We start from the raw sequence: 21879 nt of genomic DNA, 5'->3' as shown, positions 1-21879 counted from the left end.
GAAGGTGAACAGAGAACCTAACTCTGGGATGCCTGCCTTTTCTCTAGTAAATTTGCATGAGTCCCAAGACAGGAAAGATGGGACAGACTGACTCTCTGGCCCATTCGGCTCTTCTTCATGTCTGCTTCAGTGGAGTTTAGAGAGGCTGGACAAATAAAGGGACTCAGTTATCTTCAAGCCTGGATATAGCAGTCAGCTTTAGATGGAAGTGGGCAAGCAGGTTTTCAGTTTGTAGAATACCCCCATTGGTATAGGGTTTTTTTTTTTTAAAACAATTCCCAAGGCAATAGGCACAGCAAACATGCTAGATTCAAGTGGAAAGGCAAGCCCAGAGTGTTGCTGTGTGGTTTTTCTGACTTCATTTTGACAGTGATTTGAACTTGATACGAGATTGTTGAATCTGAAAGTTCTCATTCTGTCAGTCCCTGAGGGGTGGAGCTGGGTGTCATTCTCTGTGAGACTTTCTCCGAGTTCCTAAGAATTTAAAGTTCTCACCCTTGCTTCTATGGTTGTTTTATGTCTATATCTTTGTCTCATGGAGACATATGTTTCTCTAGAGTTTGGATGCCATTGAGTACAGTAGCAAAAAAATGTGGGAAGGACTTTTTTTTTGCATTTTTTCCTGTTTCACCTGCAAGTTTATAATTTTACATAGACCAGCTGAACTGAGCTAAACCCAAGTCTCATATATTTGTGACATGTCTGTCAATACGATCCTTTAACATTAAGGAGATCCTGGGAAAGTGTTTTATTTTGTTAATCTTTTGTTATTCACTATGTTCTTCTTAAAGACCTTGACAAGTTGAGGATCAGCAACCTAGTTATGATTTTCAATAAATGTCAATTTCTCTATGGTCCTAAAAAGTCATGGGAAGAAATGAAAACATTTAGTAATTGATGTGTTGAAGAGCCTGTAAGATCACACATCTTTTTCCTCTCTTTCCACACCCATGTTGTATATGTGAGCTACAAAAGACCCTCCTGAACTGGAGGATACTCGTGCAACCCTGGGCAGTAGTCTTTTTATTGCCTTTAAAATTATTATTCATCCATAATTGATTTTCTCCTATTTCTATGACTTTTTAAAAACTATTCTCTTTCAGCTCATAACTTTCATTGGATATTGTTCATACACAGCACTTTCAAGGCTAGAGTTCTTGGCACCCTCAGCCTGCCTTGCTGAGGCCTAGGATTGGGACTGTGGAGGCCGTGACAGGCAGTGCCAATCGGGTTTTCAGTGGCTGTGGCTCCCTGCGAGCTCAGCCTTTACTCTGCAGTCAGGGTGTAAAGCAAGTTGCCTCTTTGTATTTGGAAACTGACATGGGAGAAGGGAGCTTTTTCTTTTCCCGTTTCCCCCAGGGCAGTGACAGTGGCTATAAATAAGACAAGCTTGTTGGAGAGCTGAGAAGGGAAGGTAGGTGGAAGGTGCTACAGGGAGCTCAAGATCTTGGGCCACTTTAGTTTCACCTGTTTTGGGCGAGAATTTCTTGTTGTTGCTGCTGTTATTATTATTGACTTTGCCATTGACTTCTGCTCTGTAGTTGCGTGCTTTTAGTTGTTTATGTCTTCTTTCATTTTTTACTTATGATGCTCTCTGATGAAACTGCTTTTTTCCCCTTTTGTGTTAATACATTGTCATCATCATTAGTTGAGCCTAAAGAGAATTAATCTCACTGTCTCCATTCCTCCACTCACAAAGTGGCAACAATGCTCCTATCTGGCAAAGGCTGTTCTGTGGACACGAAATGAGATGCTGCACCAAAGCCCCTAAGACTGTACCCGGCACGTGGCAATTATTTAAGAAATGGCAACCATCTGTGGTGATGGTGGTGGTGGTATCCGGTTTGTCTGTATTCTTGTTTCCCTCCTTTCAAGTGTTCCCCTCATCTGAGACTGGGCACATTTGAGCAGTCTAATCTTTCCCTGATCCAAGCTCCGCCTTCAAAGCAACTGTTTTTGAGCCAACGTTACATTTAAGGAATATGTAAATAGATGTCCTTCTATTCTGAAGAGTCCCTTAAGTGTCATTGATGACAGCCAATCATATCCTAGCCTAGCCAGAGCTCTGTGCTTTGTTCCCCCAGGTGAGTTTCGCAGACCTGAATTGCTGCTGCCCCCTTTGCCTGTTCTAGCATTTCCCCCATCTTTTCCCTTCTCTGCACTTACAGATGTCTCAAAAAGAAGACTGGTCCTTCCAAGGTCTAACTTTAATAAAAGTTAGTTTATGTTCATGGGTGCATGTGTCTGCGCAGAACATACGTGCAGTGCCCGCAGGCCAGAAAATGGCATTGAATGTGCTGGATCTAGACGTTCAGATGTTTGCCATCTGTCATGTGGATGCTGAGAACTGAACCCCAGTCCTCTGGAAGATCAGGGTTCTTAGCTGCTGAGCCATCTCTCCAATCCCACATTTGACTATAATTCTGATGCATTAATTCTTCTGTCTGTAAACATCTTGAAGTCTCTATGTAAAAATATAGCCATCCTTCTTGATTCTTTATAAGCCCAGAGAGTTAAAAGTGTGTCTTGCTCAAATCCAGTTAGTGCTCTTTTTTCTACAGAAGAATAAAATTCTATCATGCAGAGTTTCGAAAATTTAATTATTGGGTAATTAGGTTAATGATCTTAATCACGTGAGAAAGAAAAAGGCATTAAAGCCACTTACACAATTATGATGATGAATATGGCATCCTGAAGTCAAGAGTAGACTATATAATGAGATACTAAGGTTGAATAGGAGTCTGGCAGCAACACTAAACCTCCTTCGCTCTCACTGTTTTACATCGCGTTTCTTAGTTGGTCCTAAAAAACAGGATTGAAATTGGGGGAAAAAAATAAAGAATTGCGGGTGGAAAAATACATGGCTTTTAGGTATCCAGTTTGATCACAGTGACTATAATTTACCTTTCTTCTTTGACAGTTATAAGTTATTAAACAACCCACTTTAATATAGTAATGAATAAATTGCCCTCCAGAGGTTGCAAATAAGAACGCTTAAGTAACAGGTGTTCCCTTTGAGATAATTCCAAACGCCCAGAATACAGCACGTTAGACCTTAGTAAAAAGTGCGAGATGAGATGAGTCTGTGTCAGTGTTGATAATGACGACACAGGTGTCTGCCGGGCTTGGGAGAACTGAGAGGAGGCAAGGGGATGACGCAGGACAGTTCCAGGTGTGCTGGGCTTTCTGTTTACACAACAGAGTCACTAATTCGTCAGATCCCACAGGCAGGCAGAGAGCCCATTCTAGTCGTGGGTGTACAAAGGCGAGAGGGCATGCTTGCTTCCTGTACCCCAAGCCTCCAAGCAGTGAGCTCTGAGCTTTCTGCTACCCTGTACTCGAATGGCAAAGCTGGATTGCGTCTCTTTCACAGTCACCGCAGAGCCCAGGTTGGTGTAGAGGATTCCCTGAAGGAGGCACCACACTAACTGTTCAGGACGGTCAGGTTTTCCGGCTGGAGATGATTTTCAGGCTTGTGGAAGCGTTTTAGGTTCTATGAAATCTCTTCAGACAAAAGAGTGAAGTGTAAGCACAAAACGCGTGTTTTAACTCAGCTAAAATGACTGCATGTGCTATATGTAGTTCACGTGTGCAAAAGTGAGTGGAGGACACGAGGATCTCGAGTATCTGATAAGAGAAGCTGTTGACAGTAGGCCACAAGAAGCTCCTTGGCGGGATGCAAACGGCACATTGAGTAACTGGGTGGCAGTGACTGAGGAATGGAGCAGAGGAAGGCGTGAAGCTGGGAGAATAATTGGGAGTGTGTTACGATGGTCTGGCAGAGCCATAATGAGCAACTCAACTCCAACAGAGATGGGCATTGGGGGGACTGGCACCAAGGAACAGATGGGAGGATGTGTCCCGTGGGTGAGAATATGGGTGTGGGGGAGGGTAAATCAGTGGTGATTTGGGGAGTCTAAGCTTGAGAGATAGGGGGAGGGTAACAGCTTTATCAGACATAGGAGGCATGGGGATACGGTGACCCATTCCTGCAACCCCAGCCTCCGTGCATACAATCTGATTGGTTGCTCTAAGTCTACCTACTGCCTTTGAGGTCAGCCTGGGCTACAGGATGGGACCCTTGCTTAACACAAAGTGAAGCAAGCAAATAAATAAAACCCCAACCAGAGAGAGGAGCCAGGTTAACAAAACAGCTCTGTCATTTGTGGAGTTGAGTGTAAAATGATGGCACCGAGACACCAGCCTCCCGTTCCCAAGAGTCTGCGCTCCAAACCACAGCCACTTTAGGGCAGAAATCCTAAATGATCGCAACTGCCAGGCTGAGAAGTTCTCGAATCTGGCCTGGGGTGGGTGAGAGACCCTGGATGAATTGCCTGCTGAATGATCCCTGGTGCCTCTAGCTCAGGGTGGAGATGATCACAACCTTGTTCCACCCTGAGCTGGCACGGGACACACGGTTGTTTCCACACAGACCCCACTCAGGAGCAAAGAGCTACAGCCGATGCGGCATACAGGCTCCTCTTCCCCTAGAGACAACCAGGTTTCTGTGCCTATTTCCAGAGCAAAGGGGAGAGGAGGCAGTCTGGATGGGACCTGGTACGCTAGGGAGCGAAGGTCAGGTGGCCAAGACCTAATTTGGGGGCAGAAAATGGGACGGGAGCACACATAGAACCCAATCTCTGAACTCAGGGTTCAGACTCATTCGTTTGATTGGACTTTACATACAAGGAAGATTCTAAGACCAGAGTGTTAAGGATGTCTCACAGGGCAGTGGAGCAGCATCCGCCCCTCCTCCCACAATGGCTCTGGCCACATGTTCACTGGCCCTGCCTGACTGTGAGTCATACTGAGTATAAGAGGTTCAATTTTATTCCAGCCCAGTGTGTATTGCAGTCCTTCACGTGGCCTCAGCTCATCCTAATTAAATTATGTGCCATTTTCGATGCCTGGATAGGGCCTTTCTATTTCTGTGCTTTGCTTCCTTCCTGCCAGGGAGACTATTTTTCCTCCATCTTTGCCCATCCAAACCCTACTCTGCCTTCCCCTGATATGAGAAGAGACAGCTGACTGCTCGAGCTAGAGAGGAGATAGAAAACAAAACAGAAGTCAGATAGTACATTGTACTTAAGAATGCGTTATACTATAGTAGTATGGTCATTATGGATCAATACTTAATGGATCATCACCTATAATACTATACTAATATTTAACAGTTCATGGAATTTTATTTCCACCTGATTTTGGTCTTCATTTTTACATTTAAAATGTCAGTCTGAAAAGGAATTGATTTTAGGCATCTGGAAAGTCTGGTGTGAAAAGTGCCTCTGTCCCTAATGAGGGAACGGGGTAAGGGGGGCACAGATCATCTATGGTCCCATCGTTGAGCAGTGAGGTTGACTTTAAAAGGGATGTTGGCCCTACTCCAACACTGTGTAATAAAGGAGTTCCATGAAATTTGATTTCAGCTCTGTACGCAGTGTTTTAAAAATTCCCTCAAGCCTACAAGCAAGTTCACCATCCCAGCGCCAGAATCGATTTTTGTGCTTGCAGTAGGAACCATTTCCTACTTCAGCCCCTCTTCCTGACAGACACATGATCGTGATAAACACAGGACAAATCACACTTGGTTGCCTGGTCTGTGGACGGAGCACAGACAAGTCCTGGTCCCCAGAAATCCCAGAGAGGTGATTTAAGGTGAACTTAAGTCTCTCCTTTTATCCATAAACTAAATGTTTACTAATCTGACTGATTTATTTTGCTTCTTGAGGTTTGGTCACCTGTTTATTTACAAGGCAGGCTTAACTTGGAAGCTAACTTTTCCTGTCTAATTCAGTATTCAGGAGCATGAGTTTTCCTCTTGAATAGCTTTTCTCTGTCTTGTAGAGAAATCACAGAGATCCCGGAGGTACACTACTTGCTTCTTTGGTTCCTTATTTTAAGGGTGGTGTTTTGCAACCTGACCACATTCCTGTGGGAAAGCAGGATACGAGTCATAAAATGGCAAGCTTAATTGTAAGAAAGTGGGATGGGTTTATAATATTTTGGGAGAAACTCAGGTTCTTGGTCATTTATAGGCATTGGAGGCTAAATGTACTTATTTGTGTTTGGATGAAAATAGCAAAGAAAACCAGTTTCCCGGCTTTATAAGATGTGAATTTGCTATCAACACAAGGGTTTCTTATTAACTGGTTAGTTCCAGCAGAACGGTGGTTTCACACGTTAGTGATAAATTGCTTTTGATCAGAAAATATAGGTTTGCAAATGTCAGATGAGAAACTATGATACATCTCTGTAGGGCTTCAATTAACACTCTTGGTAAGAGGCAGTGGGAATGTCACTGGTGATTAACAGTAAGCCCTCTCACCAGAGTACTATAGGCCAGTTCTCAGCCCTTCAGTGAGAATCAGTCCTTTCAAGACTGCTTCATTTTACAGGAGGAAAGACTGAGGCCTAGCCACCTTAAGAATTGTTCAAAATGATTCAGCTGACCAGGAGCGAGCTGGGATTCAAGCTGAGATTTGTGGCCTGCAGAACTTTCATGCCCAGCTAGTTCTTGAACCATCTTTCCTGGCTGCTCACAAGTGTATGCACACTTTCCCTGTCCTTTCCTCGGCCCTCCATCACAGTGTAAGTAGTCACGGTGGCTCCCAATGACATCTTAGCACTGGGGAGTCTAGGATGCACATTTGGAGACAGACTGGGCTACCCAGTGAGCTCTGCTCCAGTTTCTCTCTCTCATCCTTAGAAGTTCATCTTCTTGAAACTCGCTGATCTGTGTCTCATCCCACCTCGACTCCACATCTGGCTGCCTTCTTCCAATCTCTGCAATGACGTAAAGGCACCTGCTCTCCTTCCTTAGTGTCAGCACTGCTGGGTACTTGTTTTAAGTGATCTTGTGCATGCGAGCCCGATGAGATCTGGATCAAGCCTTCACTCACCTTCACTAACCCTGCAGTGGACCCAACAGAGACGATAGTGAACCGGGTCATTGTCTTTCTCCCTGCCTGACAAGTCCTGCCTATTCAGACAGCATGGATGACTGAGCTGGAAGCCCATCTCCTCAGTCTGTCTGGACTGGCTCATTCTGTGGTCAACCTGACACAAGCTAGAGTCGTCAGAGGAAGGAGCCTCCGTTGAGGAAAAACCTCCATGAGATCCAGCTGTAAGGCATTTTCTCAATTAGTGATCAATAGGGGAGGGCCGAGTCCATGGTAGGTGGGACCATCTCTGGGCTGGTGGTCCTGGGTTCTATAAGAAAACAGGCTGAGCATGCCAGGGAAGCAAACCATAAGCAGCTCCCCTCCATGGCCTCTTCATTAGCCTCCAGGTTGCAGCCCTGCTTGCGTTCCTGTTCTGACTTCCTCTAATGATGGCCTATTATCTAAAAGGGTAGGCCAAACTTACCTTTTCTTCCCAACTTGCTTTTGGATCATGGTATTTTGTTGTAGTAGTGAAAAGCCCTAAGAAAATATTCTTAAACTATTTGGCCTCTATTTTAAAGATTAAAAATAAGGACTAATAAAGCCCAAATAGCTGGGGACGTTATCTGAACTGCTTGTCTATGCCAGTCAAGTCCCCCTTCTTCACTGTCCCTTCTTCTTTTTTTTTTTAAATAGTATTTTTTCTTTGGCTTTAAAGAGTTCATGTGGACACCATGTTATACACAGAAAGCCTAGCTGGGTGTGGTGGCGCACACCTTTGATCCCAGCAGTGGAGAAGCAGACACAGGCAGATCTCATGTAAGTCTGAGGCCAACATGGTCTATACAGTGACTTTCAGGCCACACAGGGCTATGTAGTGACACCCTGTCTCAAACCAACAAAAAAAAGAACCAAATACTTATAACTAAGAACATATCTCTGAAAACATCCACGGCAGGGCATTCCTGTTCTGCCTAGCTGGGTTTTCTGGTTTTCTTATGGTTATCTCATTCAGACAGTGAAGATTTTTAAAGGTAAAGTAGCTTCTAGCTGAAGGCCTTGCCTGTCATAGGATTTGTTTTGTTTTGTTTATCTTTGCAAATCCCTTACAGATGTGGGGGATTATATTGATCAGCCTTGCGATTATTATTTTTTTAGAAGCATTGCCCTTTCAAGCTTATTGGTTGTAAGTATCATACTTCACACAGTTTCAAAAGGTCTCATAAATATTCAGTTTTCATATGGTTGCATTTACAAGCTATTGATTCTGACTTGGTCCTATTCGCTGTCCTTCTGCCCTATCCTTGCAAAAGCCCTGCTTCTCATCTGTTATTTAGAGTTATCACCAATAGATTGGACTGGTTGTTAGCTCTTTTCCCCTCCCCTCTTCCAAACTGCCACTCAGAGACTGGAAGGGCAAGTTCCAAAACCCAGAGAGTACAACAGTTGTGAGGAGGGGCGCCTATCCAGGGCTTGTGGTCAGGGGAGAGGAACCCAGCCAGGGACAAGCCAAGTGTTTGGAGAGAGGGAGTCAGGAAAATATGCCCTACTCATGCCCCGCCCTCCCGCCATTGCCATACAGTGGTTGAAACCAGGAAGGCAGTGTGGACCAAGGGAATCCGGCCCAGCAGTCAGCTTCCTGGCACAGAACAGTACAAATATGGCAAGCACAGCCAGAGACGGGAGACTAATGGTCCAGCAAAGACACACAGCTTTCTCACGATTCTGAGCCCATATCCCTACACTTGCAGTTATGGTTTCAGCTGCCCTAACTCGCCTGTGACACCACAGAGAAATGACTTCAGACAAGGGAAAGCTTCTGTTGGCTCACAGGTTTTGAAGTTACAACCCTTAGCCACTTGGGTTTGAGCTGAGGTAGCTACACATGGTGGAGGAAGCTGCTTGCCTCATACTCCCAAGAAGCAAGAAGGCCTGGAGGACTCTGGACAAGATATACAAACACGTATATGACCTGCTTCCTTTAAACAGGCCCAGATTGTAATGCTGACTCAGTGCTGAGTTCATTATGCGTTAGTCTGTTGAAAAACTTAGAGCCAGTTCTCATGGGCCTCAACGTGAGCGCGTCGCACCGAAAACCAAACCTGCAATGCATATTTCTTTGGGGAAAATTTCATTTTAAACAATGATTTCATACTAGGGCTTGGTACCAGACTAACCAGAGATGGCCTCTCTGACTCAGAGCCTACCAAAATTATTCAAACCAGCCAATCCTAAACCAACTTCATGTGTCTTCCCTCCTTGCCTATTCCTTCCCTCAAAAACCCCATTGAAAGCTTCCAGCCTTGCTCTGCCCTCCTCACTTCTGCTAACTGACTGATACACTCCTTTCTCAATGTGACCTCCCAGCATGCTTTGCTTTTGGAGTCTGTGAGCCCAAACTCCCTCCCTCATGAAAATAATTTCTACGTCTTTATGTCTTTCCATACAAGATGAAACATTACGGGATATCTAGCTATGATGTTTTTTTACATGACAATGATTATTTTAAGATACAAATAATTTGATAGCTTAAGGGAACATTAGACTGAGGGGATTTACTGATTGCAATGCACATTTGGCATTTGACAAACATTTTAAACTTTTTTCTATAATTGATCAGTACGTTTATTTTTCTAGTACAATGTGCAGTGCCAAAACTACATGTTGGGTTTCTGTGCTGTATAATCTCCATATTAAATCTCCAGCCTCATAGTCTGCAGTTTTATTGTTGAAATCTTAAAGAGTTTAAAAAATAAGAATACTTGAATTAATTCATTGTGAAAAATATAATGTTGGCAAGTGACATTAAAGAGCAGATGAAGATCAGATTGCAATTCAACAAGTTCTTTAGCTTATTAGGTAATAGTTTATTAGGATAGGAGAATCAATAGCATGGAGGGATGTGTGTGTGCGTGGGAGTGCACGCACGCACGTGTGTGTGTGCATGTATGTGTGTGCATGCATGTGTGCGTGTGTGTTGCATACTAGGAAAGTATCACACCATCAGCCTCACACCCCAAGCCTTTGTTGTCATTGTTTTTGAAACAAGGTCTCAAGATGGTTGCAAACCTGCAATTCCTCTTCTTCTACTTCCTGAGAGTGGGGATTACAGGCATGAACTACCATTTCTGGCTTCATGATTAATTTTACTTTAAATTTGTTGGCCACTAATTAACAGGAAGATTTCCTTTATGCTTTTTCTCCTGTGCCTTCTAGGCATTGCTTTAAAGGCTGCGTGTTGTTTGTTTTACGCTTATGCTGTCTGTACTGCTTTATCAGGCTACCAGGATGTTTTAACCTTTACTTTTTTTCAATTAAAAATTTTGATAGTACTCTTTTATCATTTAGATGGCTGTGTACAGTTTAATGAGTGAATGGTTTTTATGGGTATTTTGCAACCTAATGTGTTGGGTTACATATTTAAAGTTTAATATCGGCTGTAATGGAGTTAAAAATTGTAGGCTTGGGACAGAGTTGCTAGGAAACATTTCAAGATTTTTATTTTTTTTTCTGCACATGGATTTCTGGAAAAGTGAGGCTGGAAACTTCTATTTCCATAGCCCCCGTTCTAGGGGTATCACTTAACCTCCTTACCCTCTGTTTTTAGAACTGTTGCCTGAAGACTGTACTGTGTTATCAGGACTCTATCAGCTATTAGGACTGTCTTCTGCTTCGTCCGTGTCTTCAGGAATGTGACACCAAGACCAGATTCTTTTCCTGCTTCTTGTTCTTCTCAGTCCTGGCTTGGAAAACATCAGACAACACGAGCTTCTCTTCTTGCTCATGGTCCTGAGATTATCAATGTCGAGAACGAGGAGGAGAGAGCGGTTAGGAGCAACGATGTCCCGGCATTCCCACAGGGAGCAAACACACACATACATATCTCACTGCAAATTAACCAACACAGGGTTTCTCAGCAAAGGCACCATTGGTATTTGGGTTTGAGCAGATAATTCTTTGCTGCCAGTTGAGAGATGACGGTATATATATCATGGAATTCATAACATCTTTGGCCTCTACACAAGTGAGATGCTTGCTTCATCTTTAACAGCCTCCAGATACTGTCCAATAATCTCTGGAGACAAGGCTGGCTGCTACCCCAACAGGCTTCGGGAACCAATGATGTGGGAAAAGTTGACAGTAATTATATAGTGTTTTAAGACTATTCATGGCTTCTAATGTAAAAATTCCAGGTCATCTTAAGGAAAATTTTATGGGTACAAATGCTAAGGTTTGTCTATATAAATATTTATTATAGTCTTAGTTATAACAGTGTAAAATTATCAACCAAAATGTCCGACTAAAGGCTTGGCTAACTAGATTATGGTTCATCATAAAATGGAATATTTAATCAGAGGAAATTGCTTACAAAATGCTATTAAATGAACAAAGCATGTTAGAAAGCAATAGACTCTCAGTTTTCTTAGCAACAGCAACAACACACACTCAAAGGAAGTGATGGATAGAAGCAGTTTGGGAGTAGACACTCTGGATTTGGTCCCACGATCCACGACCTGTGTCAGATTTTATTTTTCCAGTCTTTTGTGCCTGTAATGCTAAAACAGGGGTGTCCTAAAACACTAGTGCTGGGACTTTTTGAAATTATATATGAAAAATGTTGTTTGTTCTGTGGTAAGGACTCCTGAGTAGAGGTAAAAAGTCTGTCGCAAAAGGCTCGAAGCTGATAGGTCAAAACATGAGTAGAGGAAAGCTCGGAGGCGGGCGTTCAAGAATACGTTTCTTTTATGCTCGAATGCAAATTTACATCGACATTAAGAGTGGCTTTCACCACAGTTGTGTCTGCACAGCAGAGTGTTCCACCCACTGTAGCCACACATGAAAGCCGATTTCTTACTCCTGCATGGCTAACTGACAGGGAGCTCCCTTCCAAAGAAGTCTCTCCCTTGACAGCCTCCTCATCTTCAACAGAGGACTGCCTTCAGCTGGTGAGGGGGAGGGAGAAACGAAGTGGGTAGGTTCTGTAGACCCGGCGCCAGGGATAGCACCAACTTCCAGTGCCCGTTTCACTATGCTGGTGTGCAATGTGGCTGGCCGATGTGGCTTTATCCCGTCCCAGACACATACCGTCACTGTCCTGCTCAGAGTCTGAGGTCTTCAAGCTGTAAGCTGTCCTCTCCAGCAGCTCTTTGTGGTTCTGTTTGCAACAAGTGCTAAGGGAGAAAAACCTGGAGGGTTTAAGAAGTGATCAGAAAGGCTCAGGGAGAATTTTGTAGAATCTTTTTGTTGTTGCCTGCCTTTCCTTTCTATTGATGAGAATGAATTGGAGAACTGAAGAGAGGAAATTTGCTCAAGAGATTATTACTCTAAGCTCAAGGGTGTCATGATTACAAGGTCAAGGGATGTGATCTGGTCAGGGGACATAACTTGTGAAAAAGTAAATAAAAGAAAGTCATTAGGGTAGAAAAAATCTCCTTCCCCAGTGTAGTACCTTCTGATCAGACCTCCTTCCAATACATGGTAGATAGGCAGATCCCAGAGGATGGGTGGGCTAGAGACCTCCCAGAATCCCTTTCTGGGTATGTTAGCATAGAGTAGGGATAATTTAGGACACTGAAGGAGCCTTGACTCTCCCCATGCCCATGCCAGAGCCCAGCTGGGAAGGGAGGCTAGCAGTAGAATGAATCTACTAACCCTCATCAACATGACCCCTTCAGGGTCTTGCATAGAATGAAGTAGGAGTCATGGGAGGGAACAGGAAGCTGGAGGCTGAGAACCCACTGGGACTGAACAATATGTGGACTCCTGAGCCATGATCGATCAGACTTCATATTCAAAGCATATATCCAAAATGAAAATTACTATCAATTTCAAGAGAATACTTTAGAGCATTTAGTGTGGGACAATGGTCTTGTCCCCTGTAAAGATTTGCCACTTGTATTGATTTAATAAAATGCTGATTGGACAGTAGCCAGTCAGGAAGTACAGGTGGGGACGACCAGAATAGCAGAATTCTGGGAAGAGAAAAGGCTCAGTCTACAGTCATCACCCAGACGCAGAGGAAGCAAGATGAGAATGCCTCGCTGATAAAAGGTACCAAGACACAAGGCTAACACAGACAATAATTTAAGATGTAAGAGTTAGTTAATAAGAAGCCTGAGCTAATAGGCCAGCCAGTTTATAATTAATGCCTCTGTGTAATTTTGGGGAAGATTGAATGACTTCAGGACTGGGAGGGACAGAGAACTTTACAAGTGTGGGGTCCCGTGTAACTGCATTGGATACCAGCTCATAGACCACACTGGGATAGAACCGATGCTATGATTTTATATGTAAGAATGAATAACGGGAGCCCATGAGACAGCTCAGTGGGTCAAGGTGCTTATCGTGTGAGCCTGGTGACAGGTTTAATTCCTGGAACTCATGTCTGGTGCACGGATGGACTTACCAAAGTTGTCCTTGCATGTTGTGGCATGTGGATCACTCCACCATGTACACAATAATAATAATAATTAAATAATAATAAAAGTTCAAACAATACATTTAAAAGACTGAATGATTGGAGTGGAAGGTAACATTCCCATAATGCTTTACCCAAATGACTCATATTCTTTTGACTTTTGTCATTTAAATTTTGGCTCATGGCTCTTTCTACTAAATTGTAAATTTATTAAAGGTATAAGCTATGGCTTTCCTGGTTTTGGAGGACTCTATGTTAGCATAGAACCTAACACATGTTATGATAGGTGTCTCTCTCTCTTTGTCTCTCTGTCTCTCTCTCTCACACACATACACACACCTATAAACATGCTCGCAAATACAGAAGAAAACAGAACACAGCTGTGATTTGGTCACAAGAGCAAGTAAGAGTACTGTAGTAGGTTGGAGTGCCATGTTAGAACCTTCAGGGAATGTCACTGAACTAAGCCACTTACACGTCAAGGGTCCATTCGTTTCCTCATTCACTAGTGTAGGATGGATACAGGGGTACAGTGGTCCAGCCTGGGAATGTTAGAGAGAGGAAGGCCCAGAGAACCAAATATTTCATGTATTACCAGTCAGACTGTGGAGGATAAAAGCAAGGAGTGAATGTATGTGTGTGTGTGTGTGCATGTGTGCACGCACACACACACACATGTGTAGGGATTAGACTGTGGCTCCAAAAGGACTGGACTGGGGCTTTGGCAAAATCAGATGGCGAGCTCATGACAGTAATGTTGGAACAAGGGTACTTATTCTGCTTTCCAGGTTCATTTAAACAATGGTGGCAGTGGTGGTGGCGGTGGCGGTGGCGGTGGTGGTACCTTTCAGGCAAGGCAGAATGATTCCCTGGAGAAAGTATGGAAGGTCAGACAGAGAGATCACTGATGCAGGGCAGAAACAGAAGCCAGATTAATGGCTATAGAGAGCCCAAACCTTTGGGGACAGCAAATGCAGTCACTCCCATTTCCACTGTCTCCGGGAAGCACTTATGATTCTCCATTCTGTGCTTGTGTTCAGTAAGGATGTCAGACTTTGTTCTTCTTCTTCTTCTTCTTCTTCTTCTTCTTCTTCTTCTTCTTCTTCTTCCTCATTCTCCTCCTCCTCCTCCTCCTCCTCCTCCTCCTCCTCCTCCTCCTTCTTCTGGAATTGAACTGTTGGCCTCACACCTCACACATGCTAGTCAAACCCCATCAGTGTCTTGGATCGTTTTCAGTTCAGTTATCTACCATTGCTTAAAGACACTCAACCCATGAGAAGGCTGAAGCTCTTTTGGAGTCATCAGTGATCAGTTTTGTTAAACAGCTAAATGACATTTCCAAAGACAGATCACAGCATACAGTGCTCTGCAGCTCAAGAGAACGGCAGAGTGGACACACACATTTACTGCACATGCCCCAGAATTCTCAGTGCTGCTGGCTCTCATCCTGTCTCCCCTTTCCTCTTCCTATGGTCTCTCCTCTCAGTGGTCCCTTTCTGTTAGGGCTCCCAACTCTTCCCCCAGCTTCTCTGTCTCCTACTGATCACCCTTACCTTGACTGTCTTTTTGTTTATCCTCCCATCTTCTCGCTCTTCCTGACATTACTGGTAACATGAAATAGATATAGCATTAAAATAAGGATCCACTCCCAGTTTTAATTTCAGAATCAAAATGTAAATCTCACAGACTTTCCTGCTTCTTTTACTACCATGTGGCCAGCGATTGCACCTTCTTTTCCATTTTATAATCAGGTACATGGAATATTTGCCTTCCCTTTTAAGTACACAGAGTTTAATTACATTTTAAACTGTTACCCCATATGATCTTTGGTTGTAATGTGTTTCCTGTGGGTCAGTGTCTTGCAGTATAAAGAACCTTGCCTCCCAAGGACGTTCTAAGAACAAATGGCAGAGAAACTGTCATTTAAATACTTGATATCCAGCACCCAAGTTTTATTAAAATGAGAACAATGGTAAACACTTCTTCTTTGGAACTCTCAACAGCAATGTCTAAGTTGCTATGCTACCAGCAGGCAGTTTATTTGTCTGGGGGTCTTATCTCTGTTAACCCTATGATGGTCAGTGTGCCATGCAAGGGAGTGTCCCCCCCTTTCTCAGTATACAAGAGGAAATACTTTTCGTCTTCCTGAATGTGCCAGGATGTGTGTTGGATTTAATCACCTCTGTTATTATAGCTCTTCTCCCTTAATGTCTTAATGCTCTAAAATGTGCTTATTCATTTGTGGAATTCGGCCACTGGGCTTGCTTTTGTCCCTCAAAGGGAGAGTCCCTTAGATCCCTAACATCTCTATTTTCCTTTCCTCATGGTTTCTAGCAAAACCGATTGCCTCAGCTTTAGAAAGATATTTCTCTTCCTTGATAAAGGAACCCATTCATTATAGATGCATTCTTAATTCTAAATTCTCTATACACATATAAAGCTAAAGAATAGGCCATAGTGTCCACACTTTGAATAGGAAAACTTGAGTAAATGAGCCCCAGACAACTCTTCACTTATCCCATTTCTGGTAGAGCTGTCATCTTTTATAAACCACGTGTGTCTAAGGAGGCACTTATCATAAAATATCCCTCATAATACTTATCGCTGCTGCAGTGGAAATGCTAGTTTGTCTATTTCCCATGTCCTCTTTGCAGAAATTCCTTCCATATATTACCCATATGGTGCATTTAGAATAAATAGAAATGTTTCTTGTATTTGAATATTATTTTATGCTTGGCACTGGTACAAAATAATCTCATTGATTTTCCTGGTAACCCAGAGAGGAAGGCAGGATAGGTGCTGTCTTCTCCTGTTCTCTTTTACTGAGGAGGAAAGAAGCACCGAGGGACCACAGGCCCCAGCATCAGAAACAGGCTGTTCTGTCTCTCCCTCTGTGTCTCCCAGTCTCAGTCTTGGAGAAGACCCAGTGAATAACTTACTATTTTTTTCTGCTCTGAACCAAATGAATCGGAGGGGGAAAAGACAAGGAATATGCCATAGTTCATTTTCTGTTACTATTACAAAATACCCAAGATAATATAATTCATAAATAATAGGGATTTGTTTATTTCAGAGTTCTACAGGCTAATTGGCCCAAGATCATGGTGTGGGCATTAGTGAGGGCCTTCTTGCTACATCGTGTTGTGGTGGAGGCTATCCCATGGTGAGTCAGACCAGATGACGTCATAAGGCTTCACCCTCATGATGCCCTCTAACCCCAATTATCTCTGGAAGGCCCCACCTTCAAATGTCATCAGCGTGAATTTGGGGATTCAGTTTCTAACACAAACTTTTGGGGGAACATATTCAAACCAGAGCAGAATGCATATGAATCATCAAAACCTCACATTATAATCAGTGAGGCAGACATTGGCATGCGCACTTGTGTTTACAGGCATTTATAACATTCAGTTCAAGTTAGATAGACATGCCTTTCCAGGTACAAACAGTGCCGAGTGTCCAAAGTCCCCCCACATGAGCGGCAGTTCTCTGGGAGGTGATAGCCTTGAGACAATGGAGGGTTTGCTACTTGCAAGGAGTCTGTCCCCTGAAAAAGAAGAATCATGAAGGACAGGCTACACAGTCTCCCTACTCCTTACTCGGGCAGATGACCCTAACTTCTCAGAACCGAGGAGAAGTTCCAGAAGATCCAGAAAAGGAAAAAGAGTTTCTCTTTCTCATAGATGCCTTGCCTCCTGACCAATAAACAGTCATCCCTGACAGAAGAGAACTGTTTTTCACCACTCCCTCCACAACATTCTCCTTTCTGTGCCTCCTCTTCCTGATTGCCAGGTACCAAGGCTAAAACACGGACACCCCCTTGAATTCCTGGATTTCCCTCGCTCCCTGTATGAGCTCTGTCAGCATGCTCTTTTGATTTGCACTGAAGAAACCTCAGATCGGTCCATCTTTCTGCACTTCGACACAATGGTTGCCTAGAATCACAATTACACTCAAGCCCTGCTATCTTTCACCTTTCGGCTGAAACTGCTCACTCACAGGCTTGTCTATTTCACTATTTACCATAGTCAAAAGAATGCATATGAGGCCTTGGGGGTTATTAAAGTGCCTACCGGTATGGCACAGTAGAGGAGGGTCATGCCAGCTTCTCCAAAGGGTTAGCTATCCTTCTTGCTTTCATTCTGACAGTAGAAGACCTGTCAGCAGAGAGAACACACATCTGGGCTGCTAGGTATGTACCCTTCACTAATGGGAAGATCAGCAAATAATTTTTTTCTTCTGTTTACCTTGAGATCTTCGTGCACAACATGAGAGAGCTAAGAAAATGATTTCCAGGGACTTTCCATTAAGAGAAAATAAACTCTACAAAAAGTGGCTCTGCCCAAGTTTTTTGAATGAGTAGCTTTGTAGAAAATTATGTTTAGTATTGGGTGAGCCTTGCGCCTGAACTGCTCATAGAGTGACTAGTATATGCGCTAGAAGGTCACAGATGACGTTCAGAAGTGTCACTGGCTGACAAGTATGACTAGGCCTCTCGTAATGAGAGGTGAAGGCGTAAGTCACAAAACAATCCCACACCAGTTCAGAATCATGGATAATAAAAGGTTTATTTATTTAAGGGGAAAACTTACAGATCACTGTCCTAGACAACAGTCCTTTGAACAAAACAGGAACAGAGTCTAGCAGCCGGAAGCCAGAGCCAGAAGGAAGAGAGAGGGCAAATGGTTACCACTGCTTTTTATAGTATAAGAGACCACACTCAAGTAGCCTGGTATCTTAAAGGCCATTGGCTAAAGGAGCAGAATGTGCTCCCACAGCAGAGGGGTTATTTTGAGGAAACATGTCTTTATCTATCATTGAGACAGCTGATGGAAGGCAATTCCTTGGTATCATCATTTCATACCTTCTACAGGAAAAAGATGATCTTGGTTCCAGTCTCCTTCTGTAGGGCTAAGGATGCAGCTAGGTTGGGAGAGCGCTTGCCTTGAATGTGCAAAGCTCCGGGTTCAGTCCTCAGCACCACATAAACTGGGCATAGGGATACACATCTGTAATCCTATACTTGAGAGGCAAAGGCAGGAGGGTCAGAAGTTCAAGGTCATCCTCAGCTGCATAGTATGTTGGGGACCAGTTTGAGATAGGAGATCCTGTCTCAAAGATCAAAAGAAAAATAAATCAGGTTTTCTTTGGGGTTTATATATTATCTTCAACAGAGGAGATATCCAACAACCATGTCATAGAATGTGAATTTGTCTTTAACTCAAAGATTAAAGAAAGTGTTCCTACATAATTATTACCATCTAAAAATATTAATCTCCCGAGACCTCATCCCTCACTGAAGAGCTGCTGGTAGCCAACAGCTGCTGGGGGAGGGAGAGACTCTTCTTTCAGGGGTGGCTACTGGTAGGCTGTGCATGTCGAAATAGCTCCGAAAGCCCATCCACAATGAACAAGTTCGTTATCCATTAACACAAGAAGAATCAATTGATCACTTGGTGAGAGCAATAATGGCATGTGGGAGAGTTTCACTCACTGGAGGGATGAAAGAAATCCATGAGGGAACCGAAGATAGCCCAACTCCCTGAGCTTCGCCAAGAGCAGCCTACATCTAAACTGGATCTGCGGATGCGAAAGAGGCAGCCAGTGATCCTCCTTGACTGGACGTCATCTTACCTCCCATGCCGTGATTTTATTGTTCTAGTATTGCCCTTCCAATTCTCACTTATGACAATGATCAAGGAACTTGTAAGTCGTCAAGAAACATTGATGATTATACCAGAGAGGTCGACCATCTTTTCCACATTGCATTTCTGTAAACTAGACACTAAGTTTCAGGATTGCTCTAATCTGTAGTTTATAATGAACTCTCCCAGAATACCTCTTCCGTGACTAGAACTCAACCTTATAATGTCACTAGATTTCTGCTGATCAGATTTCACACTTGAATTTTTAAAAGAATATGCAGCTCAAAAACCTGCAAGAATGCCTTCCAGAATCTGTTTTTTAGCAATTTCCAGCCATTAACACTGAGTGAGCAATTAATATCTGCAAAGATCCCAGCAATTGTATCCTGCTTAGAGGGTTTGGAACAAGGTACCTCGAGACTACATCTCTCCAATGTTACTTGTTAATGTACCAGAAGGCAGATATGTTGTCTTCAGCATTTGTATTAACTCTTTATATCTCATGGCAGCATTATGAAAGAGTTCTGTTATCAGTTCATTACTTAGCTGATGAAACCCAAGTATAGCTAGATGGTCGAGGAACTTTTTAAAGATTATACAATCATGAAGTTGGAGAGCCAGAGTTTGAATCCAGATTGAAGATTAAATCCAGGGTCTTGCACATGTTAGGCAAAAATTTTATCACCGAGGACACAACTTCAGTCCCAGTTTGTGATCTTAAGGTTAATGGTTAGCTGTAGTATGTGCACATGGAACAATGGCCCCCTCAACATCTTTTCACAATGCCCATCACCAAAGCTGGGAGACAACTTTGACAAGGACTTACCAGTTGATGATTCTGGAAATTGCACTGTGAGTATGCAATTTTAGATTTTGTGGAATATGAAAGACTATTGTTCATTTTTCATCACAAATAGTGAGCACCCACACAAGCTGTGAAGGAGTCTGTTCACATCACTGGACTGACGGTTAACCCTACCGAACTCTAGAGATAAGAGGATTTGCAAGGCAGAGCTAGAGGGGTTATATGTATCCACTGAAGCTTGAGAGGTGGCCATTTGCCTTGGCTCAAAAGCCCAACGCTCTTGCACATATAAACATGTAATTTCCTTACTGTAAAAATCTTTTGAAAAGTGTAGATGGACTGTAAGTAGGCCATTAAAGTCATAGCCAATGCTGGGATTTATGGAGCCAACAGCTGTTTGGTGTTTGGCTGCTGGGGCTATATTTTAGAGTCATTTGTTGCCTTAGTCATGCGCCGTGTCCATTGCAGGGGACAGATACCCACTAAAACAACAATACTAAGTTATTTATGGGGTGGGAGCTTGCATTCCAGAAATAACATATGGAATCTCACAGGGTTCAGAACAAGAAGTAAGTCAATGAGCCTTGTGCAGACAGGTTTTGGGAAAGGAACAGTTTTTAAAGTCTTAATTTTTAGTCTGTATTACTTGCTTGCTTCTGAATAATAGTTTAAATTTAGCGTTTGAGACTTTCATAGCTGTGTATAGTATATTCTGGTACTATCCATCCCCATTCCTCCTTCCAAGTTTTCATAGACCCCTCTAACACATCCATTCCCAACTAACTTCATATCCATTTAAAAGAAGCCCACCAGGTCTAATTCCTGTATGCAGGAGGGGAGGACAACCATAGGAGCATGGGCGACCTACCAGGAACCTGACTGAAGAAAGACGACCTTCTGTTCCCCATCAACTGACAACAGTTTCTCAGCTAAGGATGTGGCCACATTTGCCCCTCCCACATTCATGCTGGAATGGTGGTTGGCTGGATCTTGTGTATGTCTTGTACAGTCAAACACAGCTATTGTGGATTCCTGAGTAAAATGGTCCCGTCATGTGCAGAAGACGCTGATTCAGTCCTCCTTAACCTTTGGCTCTTACAAACATCTCGCTCTTTTTGTGACGTTCCCCTAACTTTTGGGGGTTGGGAAAGCAGTAATACAGATTTATATTTAAGGCACTCCACAGTTGCTTATTCTCTACACTTTGAATTTCTATATTAGTTGCAACTCACTGCCCCAAGAAGATGAGAGCTGAAAGCTTTATCAATCTATGGGCATAAAAATGTTTATTTAGAGGTCAGTTTGACATTATGCCCAAATTAATAATAGTTGCAGGCTCTCCCCTAGGGTTTGAAGCGTATTCAAACCATGGAATCCTGGCCAATAGTACCAAACATGAGTTTTTTCCTTTGAAGCAGTAAGAACAGTTGGTTACCTCTATAACATTCATACCACTATTGTGTTTTGAGAAACAGTCTTATTTTATAGTCTTGGCTGCTCTCAGACTTACTGTGTCACCCTCCTGCTTATGGCAATGCTCCTGCTTCAGCCTTTGAGTGCTGAGATTAGAGACATATGCCACAATGCCTAGGTCTCTGTTTTGTACTTTGAAGAGCCCTTTGTGATTTGTGCAATGTTTTTTGATGTACCATCTTGGTCTGTCCTTTTGGCTATGAAAGTTGGAAATTATGCTCATTGACTGTGGAGAAACTGAGACTCCGGGAAGGTAGGCAGTCCAGAATTTTGCAATTAAAGAATAGCAGTGCTGGGATATAGAACTGAAGAGTTCAGGTGTACGAAGCAAATTTGTGATACTCTAGGGCATCTTAGGTGACAATGAGCTGAGCCATCTCCTTCCAGGATCATCAGGAAACCGAAATTCATGCTGGTGTAGCTACATGACCAGTCCAGATACACATATAAAATCTGAAAAATATCCTGTGTCAGGCAAATAAAGTAAAATCTGTATTTCAAACTCTCCCTCTCTTTCTCTCTCTCTCTCTCTCTCTCTCTCTCTCTCTCTCTCTCTCTGGTCATCATTTCTATGAGATAAACTGTATATGGAGAAAAAGATATTTTTAACTTGTCATGTACCTAGTCGTCAAGTTTCAGGGAGTACATTATTTCTCT

At 43.1% G+C, this 21879-nt stretch overlaps 1 protein-coding gene across 1 annotated transcript in view; it reads left to right on the top strand.

The window, feature by feature from the left end:
• Pde11a (phosphodiesterase 11A) overlaps nucleotides 1–21879 on the top strand; it is a 278269-nt gene that overhangs the window by 1548 nt on the left and 254842 nt on the right. The window lies entirely within an intron of this gene.

Source organism: Microtus oregoni, unplaced genomic scaffold, assembly GCF_018167655.1.
Source record: "Microtus oregoni isolate MIOR12 unplaced genomic scaffold, Mior012 000060F_ref0000265, whole genome shotgun sequence".
NCBI classification, from domain to species: Eukaryota; Metazoa; Chordata; class Mammalia; order Rodentia; family Cricetidae; genus Microtus; species Microtus oregoni.
Note: the sequence above shows the minus strand (reverse complement) of the source record. Positions and strands in the feature narration are given on the sequence as shown.